Source organism: Amblyomma mixtum, chromosome 4 (assembly GCF_055824585.1).
Source record: "Amblyomma mixtum isolate Tamu chromosome 4, ASM5582458v1, whole genome shotgun sequence".
In the NCBI taxonomy this organism is placed as follows: domain Eukaryota; kingdom Metazoa; phylum Arthropoda; class Arachnida; order Ixodida; family Ixodidae; genus Amblyomma; species Amblyomma mixtum.
In genome coordinates this window covers 19,297,081-19,310,173 of record NC_143015.1, presented here as the reverse complement: position 1 = coordinate 19,310,173, position 13,093 = coordinate 19,297,081, and the positions used below count along the sequence as shown (strand labels likewise).

Sequence of the window (13,093 nt, the reverse complement as noted above, 5' to 3'; positions counted from 1 at the left end):
TGGTGACGCATCACATAAACACCGGTGATTCCGCTCCTCTCCGCAGACGTCCGTACCGAGTGTCCAGCGCCGAACGCACCGTCATAAATCAAGAGGTGGACAAGATGCTCGCAAAAGACATCATCGAGCCCTCGTCAAGTCCTTGGGCTTCACCAGTCGTCCTGGTGAAAAAGAAGGACGGCAGCTGGCGCTTCTGCGTTGATTATCGGCACCTCAACCGCATCACAAAAAAAGACGTATATCCACTCCCAAGGATCGATGATGCATTAGACTGCCTCCACGGCGCCAAATATTTCTCTTCAATTGATCTTCGATCGGGGTACTGGCAAATTGCCGTTGATGAAAAGGACCGCGAGAAGACCGCCTTCGTGACGCCTGATGGCTTATACCAGTTTAAAGTCATGCCGTTCGGCCTCTGTAACGCCCCGGCTACCTTCGAACGAATGATGGACTCCCTTCTTCGTGGCTTTAAATGGTCCACTTGCCTCTGTTACCTAGACGATGTTGTGGTTTTCTCGCCTACTTTTGCCACGCACCTCGAGCGCCTCTCCAATATTCTGACAGTGTTTCGTAACGCCGGCCTTCAGCTGAACTCATCGAAATGCAAGTTCGGTCGTCGCCAACTCACTATTCTCGGACACCTCGTTGACGCTTCTGGTGTACGCCCAGATCTCATCAAAATTCAAGCTGTGAAGGACATTCCTCTTCCAAGGTCGTCGAAAGATGTGCGCAGCTTTGTCGGCTTGTGCTCGTATTTTCGCCGTTTTATCAAAGATTTCGCCGGCATCGCTCGTCCCCTCACCGATCTTCTGAAGAACGACACCCCCTTTACCTGGGGCCCTGCTCAAGAGAATTCATTTTCATCCCTCGTCCATTTGCTGACCACTCCGCCCATCTTAGCACATTTTGACCCGTCGGCTCCCACAGAGGTTCGCACGGACGCCTCCGGATATGGCATCGGCGCCGTACTTGCCCAACGTCAACAGGGTCAAGATCGAGTCATCGCTTATGCCAGCCGCCTACTTTCAGCCGCAGAGCAAAATTACACCATTACTGAGCGCGAGTGTCTTGCCCTTGTCTGGGCAGTGGCTAAATTCAGACTCTACCTGTTCGGCCGTTCATTCGCTGTTGTCACTGATCACCACGCTCTCTGTTGGCTGTCTTCACTAAAAGATCCCACCGGCCGCCTTGGTCGCTGGGCATTGCGCCTCCAAGAATACTCATACTCCGTCGTGTACAAGTCAGGGCGCCATCACCAGGACGCTGACTGTTTATCCCGATACCCTGTGGAACCACCTGACCTAGAGGACGCTGAGACCCTGCCCTGCCTCTTAGCTATCTCCGATCTTGCCGATATTGCCAACGAACAGCGCCACGACTCATCTTTACGTCCTATCTTTGATGGCATCCGTTCTGCAAACCGATCACCGTCTCTGAACCTTTATGTGCTCCAGAACGGCATTTTGTATCGCCGAAACCTACGCTCCGATGGCCCTCCGCTCCTGCTCGTGATACCCCAACATCTACGCTCTTCTGTCCTTGAAGAACTGCACGACCTGCCGACAGCCGGTCACCATAGCGTGTCCCGCACGTACGCTCGGGTGCGGCACCGCTTCTTTTGGCCTGGTCTCTATCGTTCCGTCAAGCGTTACGTGGCCGCTTGCGACCTGTGTCAACGTCGGAAAAGGCCCTCCACTTTGCCTGCCGGTCTCCTGCAACCCATCGACATACCTCCGGAACCTTTTCACCGTGTTGGCCTCGACCTTCTTGGCCCTTTTCCGACGTCCATCTCCGGCAACAAGTGGATCACTGTCGAAACTGATTATACGACTCGGTACGCCATCACGCGTGCTTTGCCGTCCAGCTGCGCTACCGATGTTGCCGATTTTCTTCTGCAAGACGTCATCCTTCACCACGGCGCCCCTCGTCAACTGCTCACCGACCGCGGTCGTTATTTTCTATCCAGAGTAGTTCACGACATTCTTCGTTCGTGTGACACGCAGCACCAGCTCGCGACAGCTTACCACCCACAAACCAATGGGCTTACGGAAAGGTTCAACCGCACGCTCACCGACATGTTAGCCATGTACGTATCGCCAGACCACCGAGATTAGGACGCAGCCTTGCCTTATGTTACATTTGCATATAACTCTTCCCTTCATGACAGAACAGGCTATTCTCCTTTCTACCTTTTGTTTGGTAGGCATCCCACCTTGCCTTTGGACACACTCTTGGCGCCTTCTTCAGCCTCCACCACTGCTTACGCTCGGGACGCCATCTCCCGGGCCACGCTGGCGCGCCAAATAGCACGTAGTAGGCTCCAAGCCTCTCAAGTTTCCCAGAAGTCAGCCTACGACCGCCGTCACCAGGCCGTCGAATTTACCCCAGGATCACTCGTCCTTCTCTGGACGCCCTCTCGCAGCGTCGGTCTCTCCGAGAAGCTCCTTTCGCACTACCGTGGCCCTTACCGTGTCGTGCGCCGTGTTACCGACGTTAACTATGAAATTGCTCCCCTTGAAACCTCGCCATCGTCCTCTGGCGCCACCACCGACATCGTCCACGTCTGTCGCCTTAAACCTTATCACGACGCCCATACGTCGCCGCCCTAACGCCGAGACGGCGTTTCAGCAGCCGGGGGTCCTGATGCGGGTAGACGACGACGACAAAGAGCGATGGCATGAGTGGGAAGAGTAGAAGAGGACAACGAAGCTCGGACTGTGTTCTCGGTGCCGCTCCCAGCTGTTCTTGTCTATTTGTAAATATCTGTAAATATATTCTCTCCCGCAACAATATTTTCGCAGAAAGGCATAAGTGACGCGCATAGATAAAATAGAAGCGCATGCAGCACACAGAGCAAGGAAGATGCCCTAGAGCCCCATTAGTAATTATTTTAAAAAAAAACGACTCTGTTCTCAATCTCCACCTCCTGACCTGCTTAAACGTTAACTTGCGCGTGTCTGGTACTTCTGCTGTTGTCACTTTTTTCCCACCGGAGGTGTGGGCCTTGTGCTTTGTCGCTCAAACTTCTGTGAACACTCGCAGGCTAATAAGTGGGCTGTAGAGTCTTTCACCCAATGGTATCGCGACCTCGTCAGCTGCATAAAAAATCTCAAATGTTTTGTGGCTACAGCACTCAAGAGTGTGCTCTTAAGGTTTTTCAGCAAAATTTTGTTTTCAGCTAGTTGATTTTGGGTATTTGAATAATTTACAAACAGATACATTTTTTACGCTTCAGTAAGGGTTGACAAACACAACTCAACAATCATTTAATATTGCAAATTATATATGGCATTTCATGATGCGGCAAAATCAATTCGAAAAATTTTAGCGATTAAACGCAGCAATGCAAAAATAGAGATGCAATACAAATAAATAATGCCACAAAAATATGCAGAGGGATTGCACACGCTTTCAAGCATTCATAATTAAATTCCTTTTTACGCCTCAGGAGCAGGGTTAGGTCAGTCTAACTGTTCCAGAAGAATAAGATTATTTACAGGGTGCGATCTGTGCGCTTAACTAAGTTCGCCAGCAGTGCAGCCCGCTGTGATGATACAATTGTAAACAACATGGAGGCCCCGCCGTCACGCTAGGCGTTTTATTCGGAGTCAGTCGAATTGATAAGGCGGCGTATCCCTTCGGACACTCCGATGAAGACATCTGGCTCAAGTTAAGGCAATGTCGGAGACATGCCGCACGTAAGGAATGGTGGCGATTAGGATTTGAGCCGCCGCACAGGGAAACAAATCGAAACTTTAGTGGAATATTATTTTACAAAGTGCACAATGCGAGCTTTACTGTATTTTCCAGACGCGACAAACATTCTGAGGAAAATTTAGTCATTTGCGGCCGGTTTTATGTACTGAATCGACTTCCACGCATTTTTATATCGCATTGTACAGGTGGCTCTAAAATGAAGAAATTATGCCTTATCCGCATCCGTCGAGTGATTACTGTGAGCGAAAAGCAAACTTTTTCTATTGCTGTTTCCTTTGTGTTTTCTTTGCTGTAGCTGCAATCTGGACACGGCCGTGTCATCGGCTACTCCAGCCGCCTCCTCTCTATACCAGAGTGCAGTTACTGCAACGAAACGTGAGAATGTATCCTTCGTTTAGGCCTCTGAGAAATATCGCGTACATTTAAAGGTAGCCTTTTTACGCTTGACAATGGAGTGCATATTGCAACCGCGCAAAACGACAAGGGACGAAGAGAGGAAAGCACAGGACAAGACGCGGAACTTCAACTAAGCTTTGCTACAAGGAAAACCGGAAAACCACATTTATACAAGATTCGTAATCACACCTGATAAACAGCAGACACCATCACGTTAAACAGGCACGTGGATGCGCGTGGCGCCAGTTAGCATCTAGATATTTGAATTCTTTCTCGGATAACGATACTGAAGTATAGCTTATGCAAAGGTCATTTTCTTTTTTTATGCAGTAGGCTTCATAAATTTCCGTGCTAAGCTGGATGGTTAATTTTTTCAGGACAGTTGTGCCGCAGAACCTGGGTGTGCAGTTAGGTCAATGGCGACAATGTTTCACCAGTTCCCCGCCCCCCGCCAATGATTCAACGGCTGCGCGATGCTCCTGAAGTCTAACATTCAGGCAACATCCAGTTTGCCCTATGTAGCAATTTAAACATGTGAGGGGTATTTCGTGCACCACCCCAGATTTTGCAGGGAACGAACCTATCTACGTGCTTAGTGTGGCACTCATTTTTTTCCACTTCCCTGCACCATATTGCACATGCTCGATGCATTTTTGGGTGCCGTGGAGTGCATAGTGCACGGTTGCAGTATGCACTCCATTGTCAACCACCAACTAGCCCGCCTTCACTTGTTACATACGCTTCTCACCGCCACCATGCGCTGCGCTGGCTCTCCTTGCTTTAAATACCCAACGAGCCGGCTCGGTCGCTGGGCATTGCGCCTGTAGGAGTGTATGAATACTCTGTGGTCTACAATTTTAGTTGGTTGCACTACGATGCAGACTGCCTCACCCGTTGCGCCCCACTGTAGGCAAAGATGCTGGTTGGCTCAAGCTGAGCAAGACGCAAGGACGACCAGGGGCGTATTCTATAAGCAGCCCTTTTTCCATTGTTCATTTCTGCTTCGATATGCAGCCAATGGTGAGGTCCGGTCTCCTTCAACCCAATCGCCGGGCCGCTTCCCACAGACGCTAGAAACCCGCGGGTATATCTGAATGATCATAATGTAACAATAGCGCACAAGGAACACGGAGAACGGTAAGGAAACGACGCAGACAAGCGCTAACTCGCAACTGCTGAAACACGCAGTATATGGAAGTCACTTTAAAAACACAAAAACATAAACACGCAACCCCTCCTCAGAAGCTTAGGCTTTGCTTTATATCTGAATGACCAACAACTGAGGACCAAGCGGACGCGAAATGGACATTGGAAGATGGACGCCTTAGAGAATATGGCCCCAGGGGGCAGCACACAGCGCATATGGCCGCCGACAGCGCACAGGGCAGAACAAGGCAGAGAGCGCGCGCACAACCCGGGCAATTCGTTGACCTCTGTGCCATGTGCATTCCGTTAATCTCATTTGCACAGCGATCATGTCTCCTACGGCCCCCTCGGATAGTTTTGTGTAAGTCACTAATAGCGCTGATGGCGAAGTAGAGAAGCAGTTCTGGAGCGATAGCAAGAACGCGTTGTTGAATCCCGTTTACGAAAGGCACGTAGTACTTTCGTATCAAAACCGAACATACCTGTATATGCTCAAGCCTACTTAATATACTCTAGCTATTCTTCTAAATAAAACACCGTTCCTTTCTTCGTTATCGGTAACCGCTGCTTCTAACTTCCTGTAACATTCTACAGCTAAATACAACGCCGGAGTATTGATCGTTGCTGTGGCAGGTGCATTTCAATACAGGCGAAGTGGCGAAACGCTTCCGTTTTCCGAACTGGCTAGAGCTAACCCTTCAACGCGTTTTGTAAAGATAAGCAATGAATGAAATGAAACCAAGACAATGAGAATGGAAACGGCATAACGTGAACATTTCAGCTGAAGCAGAGTGAACCCAGCCTCTGCATCTTCTGCGGATCCTGGTGTCTTTGTGGTTTTGTATTCTAGCGGCTATTATACTGTTTGCATAGTGTTTGGGGGGGGAGGGGAAGGGGAGAAAAGAAGATGAACGGAGGGGGACTTTGTCGGAGAGCTTGGTACACGCCGAGGTTGTTTCATTTCATTTATTCTTTCCTTAAAGGCCCGAAGGCATTACATAAGGGGGGACATATTGGTTTACAACGGCGAAAGTAATGCGATCCATATGTATCAGCAGCGCGCACACAACACAGGAAAAAGGAGAAGATAGTAAAGAGCGCTGTTTACTATCTCCTCCTTCTTCTTCCGCCGCCGCGGTGGCTCAGTGGTTATGGCGCTCGGCTGCTGACCCAAAAGACGCGGGTTCGATCCCGGCCGCGGCGGCTAGAATTTCTTTGGAGGAGAAATTCTAGAGGCCCGTGTACTGTGCGATGTCAGCGCACGTTAAAGAACTCGAGGTGGTTGAAATTTCCGGAGCCCTCCACTACGGCATCTCTCATAGCCTGAGTCGCTTTGGGACGTTAAACCACATAAACTAAACCAAACCTTCTTCTTCCTGTGTTGTGTTCGCGCTGCTGATACATATGGATCGCAACCAACTAGCCCGGCAGATGGTGTTATGAAAGTAATGCGAACATGCATAACAAAAAAACCATAGGAACAAACATAACAGGGGTTGTAATCGTGCCAGCGTTCGCTATCAGGCGATAAACCACTCTTAAAAGATATATGCTACAAAGTGCATAGAAGCGATCAAAATCTATACAGCGTGAATTTCGATTATCTCGCGGAATGTTTTGTGATGAGCGCATGCAGCGATGTCGTTAGGCAGTGAATTCCCGAATGCTATTGCGTTGGGAAAAAATGAGTTGCTGTAAGCAGACGTGTGGTCACTGATGCGTGCTATCGGGTTGCCGTGACCGAGCCGGGAGGACGTTCGTTATTTCCTTATATCAGGCGGATTTAGCGTCTTTAATAACGCCAACAGGGTGCTTTCTTTCACAACTAGCTAACATAGTATATTCCAGCTAATTTTGTGCAATTAACGGTGCGCATGGCGGTGCGCATGTCGTGTCTCCCTTCGTGTCCGTGTCTTAGTGCGCGCTGTTCCGGTGAAAATGAGTTACCAACTTGCCCAAGCATCTGTTTTAAGGGAAAGAAGCTCTGTGCAAACACAACGTCCGCTGATGAAGTGTTGCAGTGACAAAGGCTGCAAAACACGAACCGCCTCCTATGTTGTACCACGCCATACACACTCTCTTCCCTGGCCTCTTACGACAAAGAACATGAGAGTCATCAGCAACTGTGCGCGTGTTGTTTTTGAGAGGGACGAGGCTGAAAAAAGGCCATTCCATAGTGCCATAAAGCAGGCAGTTCGAATTTCACGCCATAGTCTTCGCTTCCCGTTATGAGCCGACGCTTCGTTTCCATCGAGCACCCTCCGCGCCCGATGCGTGGATTCGGTTTTGAGGGGAAAAAAGTGTTATATTTTCTCATGCTGCAGAGCTTCAGAGAGAGACTATTATTATTTTTTTAAAGTTGACAGGGCATCGTATTGTCCGTAGCGCTGAACTCCCTATTGGCCCTCACCACGAGACTCATCTGATTAAAGGTTAGGTCGTGAAATTTTTAATTATTTGTGGGAAAAATTAGGAGGATTTTTATGCCAGCTACTGTTGGTCGCCGGTGGCAGCTTGTTGCTGAAAATATTTTGTTTCTCTTTCAAAGTGCTCATTCTTATGAATTTTTAGTGTTCGCTGATGCTTCGAGTACGAAGCAGTACAAGGGCTTTCGTAAAATACATTCAGTTCAGTCGCTCGATGCGTCACTATACAACAAAAAAAAAACGAATCTTTAAACAGTACATGCGTTGACTCTGAAGGGCAGACCGCAGTTTCAGTGAGGGTCGGTTACAGTACAGTCGAAGCAATTCGTAGCAGCTGAAACGTTCTGGCCACGTTCCCTGGTCTACCGCTTTGTGTCTTGCGCACTTGTTATTTGTTCATGTTGTGTCGTGATACTAGCGCTATGGTTGCGTGCTGGTGTCACACACCGGATGATTACCCCTAAGTGGCGGGTAAGTTAGCTATGACTTGGAAAGAGCACCGCGTAAAGACTAAAAAGGCGCAGATGCAGGATATTGACACCCTACCCTATAGTTGCTCGAAGCTCCGTTAGTTTTTTTTGTTTTTGTTTTCAGATTTCTTGAGCAGTTTAAAATGCGCAAAATGTTAAGATCAAGCGAGGATAACCTTCACTGCAAAATTTTCCCACCGAGAAATGCTTTCTCATGATCCCAGAATAAAATTTTTACGCCAGCCCTCGCATTCTGTGGCACTTACTGTTCAATTTCTAGGCATAAACACTTATCTACGAACCCTGCACTCCGACTTTATTACGAAGTCAGTATTCATGGCTATTGTTTTAACACCCTACTTTTTAATACCCTACTTTTGTTTTAACACCCTAACACCCTACTAACATTTATATATAGTCTCAGAAACGCTGACATTTTATTGTCAGACCTTTCTCGTCAGTACAGACTGCGAGATCGCTAAACCTAATGCAACGTCTGTCTCTGAGTAGGACGTTCTTGGGGCTAGTTGGCTAATTTTTGAGAAAGGTTAGAAACTGCGCAAAAGACCAGTACCGTAAGTACAGAAACCAATGCGACACCACGGGTGCCCGTTTCTGCGCCCGTTTCTTTACCTCCTGCAACCGTCCGTTTGCGCAGTTTATAACTTTCCTCGAAAATCTGACCCTGGTTTCTTCTGCTATGCCACATTTCCGAACCCCGAGTTTGCGATACTGTGAGGACCTTATCCGTTTCCGCGTTGCTCCTACGCCACCCCGTCCTAGCTAGTCGATGAAAGTAACCACCAGTACTCCGGCTGCCTCTGTGTTCGTTCTATTTTCTAGCATCGCAGGCACGTGGGAGACCGGTGAACGTGTTACAATATGTATTACACAGAAGGAAAATAGTATCAAATTTCGCCGGCGTCGAGTAAAAAACGGGTCATGGAACACGCCCACACATCACCCGTGAAACTTATTTCAGCTTTTGTCTTTCGACTTCAGATCACAACAAAGGCCACTTCGCAGCGAATCTGGGCAAGCGCCCTCCACAGTCGTGACAAGGCTAGCGCCGCTCAGGCAACAACTCCTGCCCTCCGTGTCGCGCTTCTCTAGTTTGCTTCGCCTCCGCTGTGGGGCACTACAAGCGTTGTCAAATTTGTGCTTAATGCTCTTCTTCTTTTGCGTTTATGGTGGGCGCATTCCAAACTGCTTTGGCGCCGCCCTCGCAAGGTTGGCGATGTGGCGGCGGCGGGTGCGTGAAAGGGGGAGGTGCCGGCCACGCATCGCTACGGGAGTGGGGATGTCGAGAGCGGAGGAAAGGTGGAGGAGAGGTGACGGGAGAGGGGAGAAAAGGGAAGCGCGAGGGGGAAGACGCGTCTGGCTGGCCAGGGTCTCGGCTTCAGTGCGCGTCGGAACGTGGCGTCGCGCAGTGCGCCGGTCGGCCTCGCTCGCATCTCAGCTCATTCGACGCGCTGTTTTCAGCGCCGCTGCGCTCGTCGGCAATGCGGGAGCGCCGAAGGGACGCGCGGAGCACCTGTTCGCCGAGCTTCGGCAACCGTCAGCGTCGCTGATGGTGCCGTCCCCGACGTCTTTCGCTGCGGATACCACTTCAGTAGGATCTTCGGGAAAGGTCTGCCAGCCATCGCTCTTCCCCTGACCTGCGTTATCCCCAAGGTGGCCACCGAAAAGAAGTTTCGCTTTGCATTGGAAACGACGTCGCGAAAGCTTCCCTACCGAGTTCATTCAAATGTAAACGACCGGGACCACCTTCGGCGTTTCCTTCTGCGGGCGTCGCGCCCCAAGAGTGATCTGCAATCCAACAAAGTTCCCACATCTCGTCGCCTTGGGAGGGGCAGAGGTGCTTCACGCGAACTCTCCATCTGCGCCGCCCGAATGCTAACGCGGCTGCTGTGTTTGTGTTGACATGGTAATTTATTCAAAACTGCTCTGGTCTTATCTGCCTCCTGCTGAAGTTCAAGCGTGGTGACCATCGCCAGAGGCGTTGTTAAGCCCTCCCCGCTGGTCCCGATAAAGGTAAGCCTGACGAAAGTCACTATTCTCTCGGTAGGTGTTCGTCTTGGCTGAAATGCAGATCGCATCTTAAATGCAGCCTAAAGGATAAAAGGAAAAATAAAGGAGGCACTTGCACGGCAGTGTTTAAGGTGTGAACTAGTTTATTGTTCAACTATCGGGCACCTTTCGTGCCAGCTTGATTGTTGACATAGGTTAAGAATGGGTGAAGCATTTAAATGCCATTGGGACTGTAGAACCCAGTAAAGGCACTGTCTTAAATGCAAAGTCTAGTAAAGGCACTGCCCAGCAGCGGTGGAATAGTTTTTAACTACATACATTCGTACAGGATTGCTTCTTTCGTGTATTCCTGTCAAAGTGAGCCTTTTTATTACGACTTCTCTACATTGCATCGGAGAGACAGTCCTGCAAGACCTATGGAGCATGATACGGAAACGCTTTCGCGTGCCAGTAGAGGGCAATTCTAGCGCGGTATTGTCGTGACCAGTCTTCCATATCGCACGAATGTCATGTCGAAAATTCTTGGTATGCTTCCTACTAGAGCGAGATTGTTCAGGTTATGAAGATGGGCCAGCTGCAGCTACGCGTCATGCGAACTGCGAGTTAACGTTGTTTCATTGGTTGGCTTCCATTAACAGACGCAGAGGCGAATTGGAGGTGGACAGGAAAAGCATTTGTGCTCCATTTCAAGTATCGTGGCTGGTGCCGAAGATCAAATTCTTTTGTATGTCACTAGTAGCCTCACATGATGCTTTTGGCAGGTGCAAAGTTGTTGCGGGATGCTACAGGTAAGCCTTACAATCGCAGAGCTCCGACGGCAGCTGGAAGGAAAAATTACCATGAAACTTGAGTCATAGGGGTAGGCGCCGACGCCTACGCCACTAAACGCGTCCGCTTGGACATAAATTTCGATTCAAGGAGCCTTAAACCCACCAACAATGGTTATAAGGCTTAATGGGTGTGATATCCATGTCTCTATGTCATTGTGATACTTCGCAAACAGGGTAAGGGGGACAAGTGGTAGCGAAACAGTATGGAGACGCACAGTACAGTGCTGTGTCTGTGTCTCATCTCGTCCTCGTCGTATGCGCTGCACCGATATGTCTAACCAACATGCCCAAGCGTCTACCTAGTACGCATACATTTAAACCCATTCGACAAATGTATGTTCCAATAGGGACGTTGCTGTGGGAACGCGCGGAGCACGAGTTAGAAACCGTGCTTATTTGGAAATAACGTCGGGTGACAACGAGCTTAGAAAATGTGCTGCACCGATACTTATATTTGTTCCCCCTTTCCTTGCTATTTGTTGAAGACGCGGGGTACCAGGCTTATAGCATTAGTTCTCGAGGCGTTAACTCCTTATCAGTGCGAGCAATGGACGCACCGCTAACGCATGGGCCCTGTTTACCTGATTTTACGCTCACAAGGGTTTCAGGACTTCGGCTCTGTTTAGCGTTGGGTAGAGGCAGTGCGAAACCACTACTTCACTAGCCATCCTAGAAAAGCCGATGTCGGTATGAAGCAGCTCAGATACGTGCAGGAATAAGATATTGACACCACTGCGTATTGAACCCACGGCTCCGCGACGAGATCACGTTTGCTGGCCACTGCACGAGAGCGCCATGCTATCGTCGCCGCCGATCAGGCCTCGTGTTGAGCTGCTACGCTCTCGCACTGTGCTTTGCTCCGCGTGGTCTTCTGGTATTCATCAACTTCCAACTGCGCAAAAATCAAGAAAGGAATGGAAATACCCTTAACTGGTTCAGTGGACACTTTGATCGGACTTTGAGCTACGTGGCGGTAGTGAGAAATGTGCGCTGCTTTCATTCGCGTTGACAAAGTTTAGGCAGAAACGCGGTACAACTGCTACATGCCGCTGGCGTTCATTGGCGTTGACAACGTTGCAGACTCTGTTGATTTTGAGGAAATCATCACCAGCCTGACTACGCCCACTGCAGGGCAGAGGCCTCTCCCACGTCTCCACAATTAAACCTCTCCTTTGCCAGCTGTGGCTACCGTAACCCCGAAAATTTCTTAATCTCCTTTGCCCACCCAACTTTCTCCCGCACTTTGCTACGCTTGCCTTCTCTCGGAAACCTCTTGCGATGTCAGTGCACGCTGAAGAGCCCCAGGTGCTCGAAATTTCAGGAGCCCTTCACTACGGCACTCTTCATAGCCTGAGTCGCTTTGGAACCTTAAACCTCTATAAACCATAAACTTCGTTACCCATAAGGACCAGTGGTTACTTTACCTTCGGATAACATGCCCAAGCCCGTGTGATTGGCTTGAATTTGACTAGGATGTCATTAAACCCAGTTTGTTTCCTCACCCACCCTGCCCGCTTCCGGCCTCTTAACGTTACACCTATCATCTTTCTTTCCATAGCTCGCTGCGTTGTCTTTAATTTAAGCTGAATCCTTTCCCTTAGCCTTCACGTTTGTGCCCCGTAGGTGAGTAAGGTCAAGATACAGCTGTTGTAAAAAAGGCGCATAACTGGCTATCAGTGGACACCTCAAATCGCGCTTTCATGTCTGTCTGTCTGGAAAACATCATTCTATGTATATGACAGGGAGGAAGTTTGAAGTGGCCCGGAAGGGGCGACCTCTCACAATCACTAGGTAGGGTCCTTCTGGCTCAACAGGTCGGAGCAGCCTAGCAAGGCTGCCTCGCAGTTATCCCGGGTGGCGTTGGGTTTTGGGGCGAGGCGCGGGGTTGACTGGGATGCATGCATCATGTGGAAGACGTCCGAAGACTTCTACGCACAGTACTGGCACTTCCTGCACATGTAGGATCAAAGTGCTTTAAAACTGCCGGGCACAGCATTGTTTTTTTGTGAAAAGATGGAGGAGTGTACGTCTGTCTTCCTTTTTTAGGCCTTTACAGGGCTTCAGATAAATTTTTCGG

The 13,093-nt window shown here is 49.4% G+C and overlaps 1 protein-coding gene across 1 annotated transcript in view; it reads left to right on the top strand.

The window, feature by feature from the left end:
- Positions 1-9,577: 9,577 nt before the first annotated feature.
- LOC149345811 (uncharacterized) overlaps positions 9,578-13,093 on the top strand; it is a 175,115-nt gene continuing 171,599 nt past the window's right edge. Inside the window, exon 1 of the mRNA XM_089586236.1 lies at positions 9,578-10,189. The gene's annotated coding sequence lies outside the window, so the exon portion shown is untranslated. The remainder of the gene's footprint in view (positions 10,190-13,093) is intronic.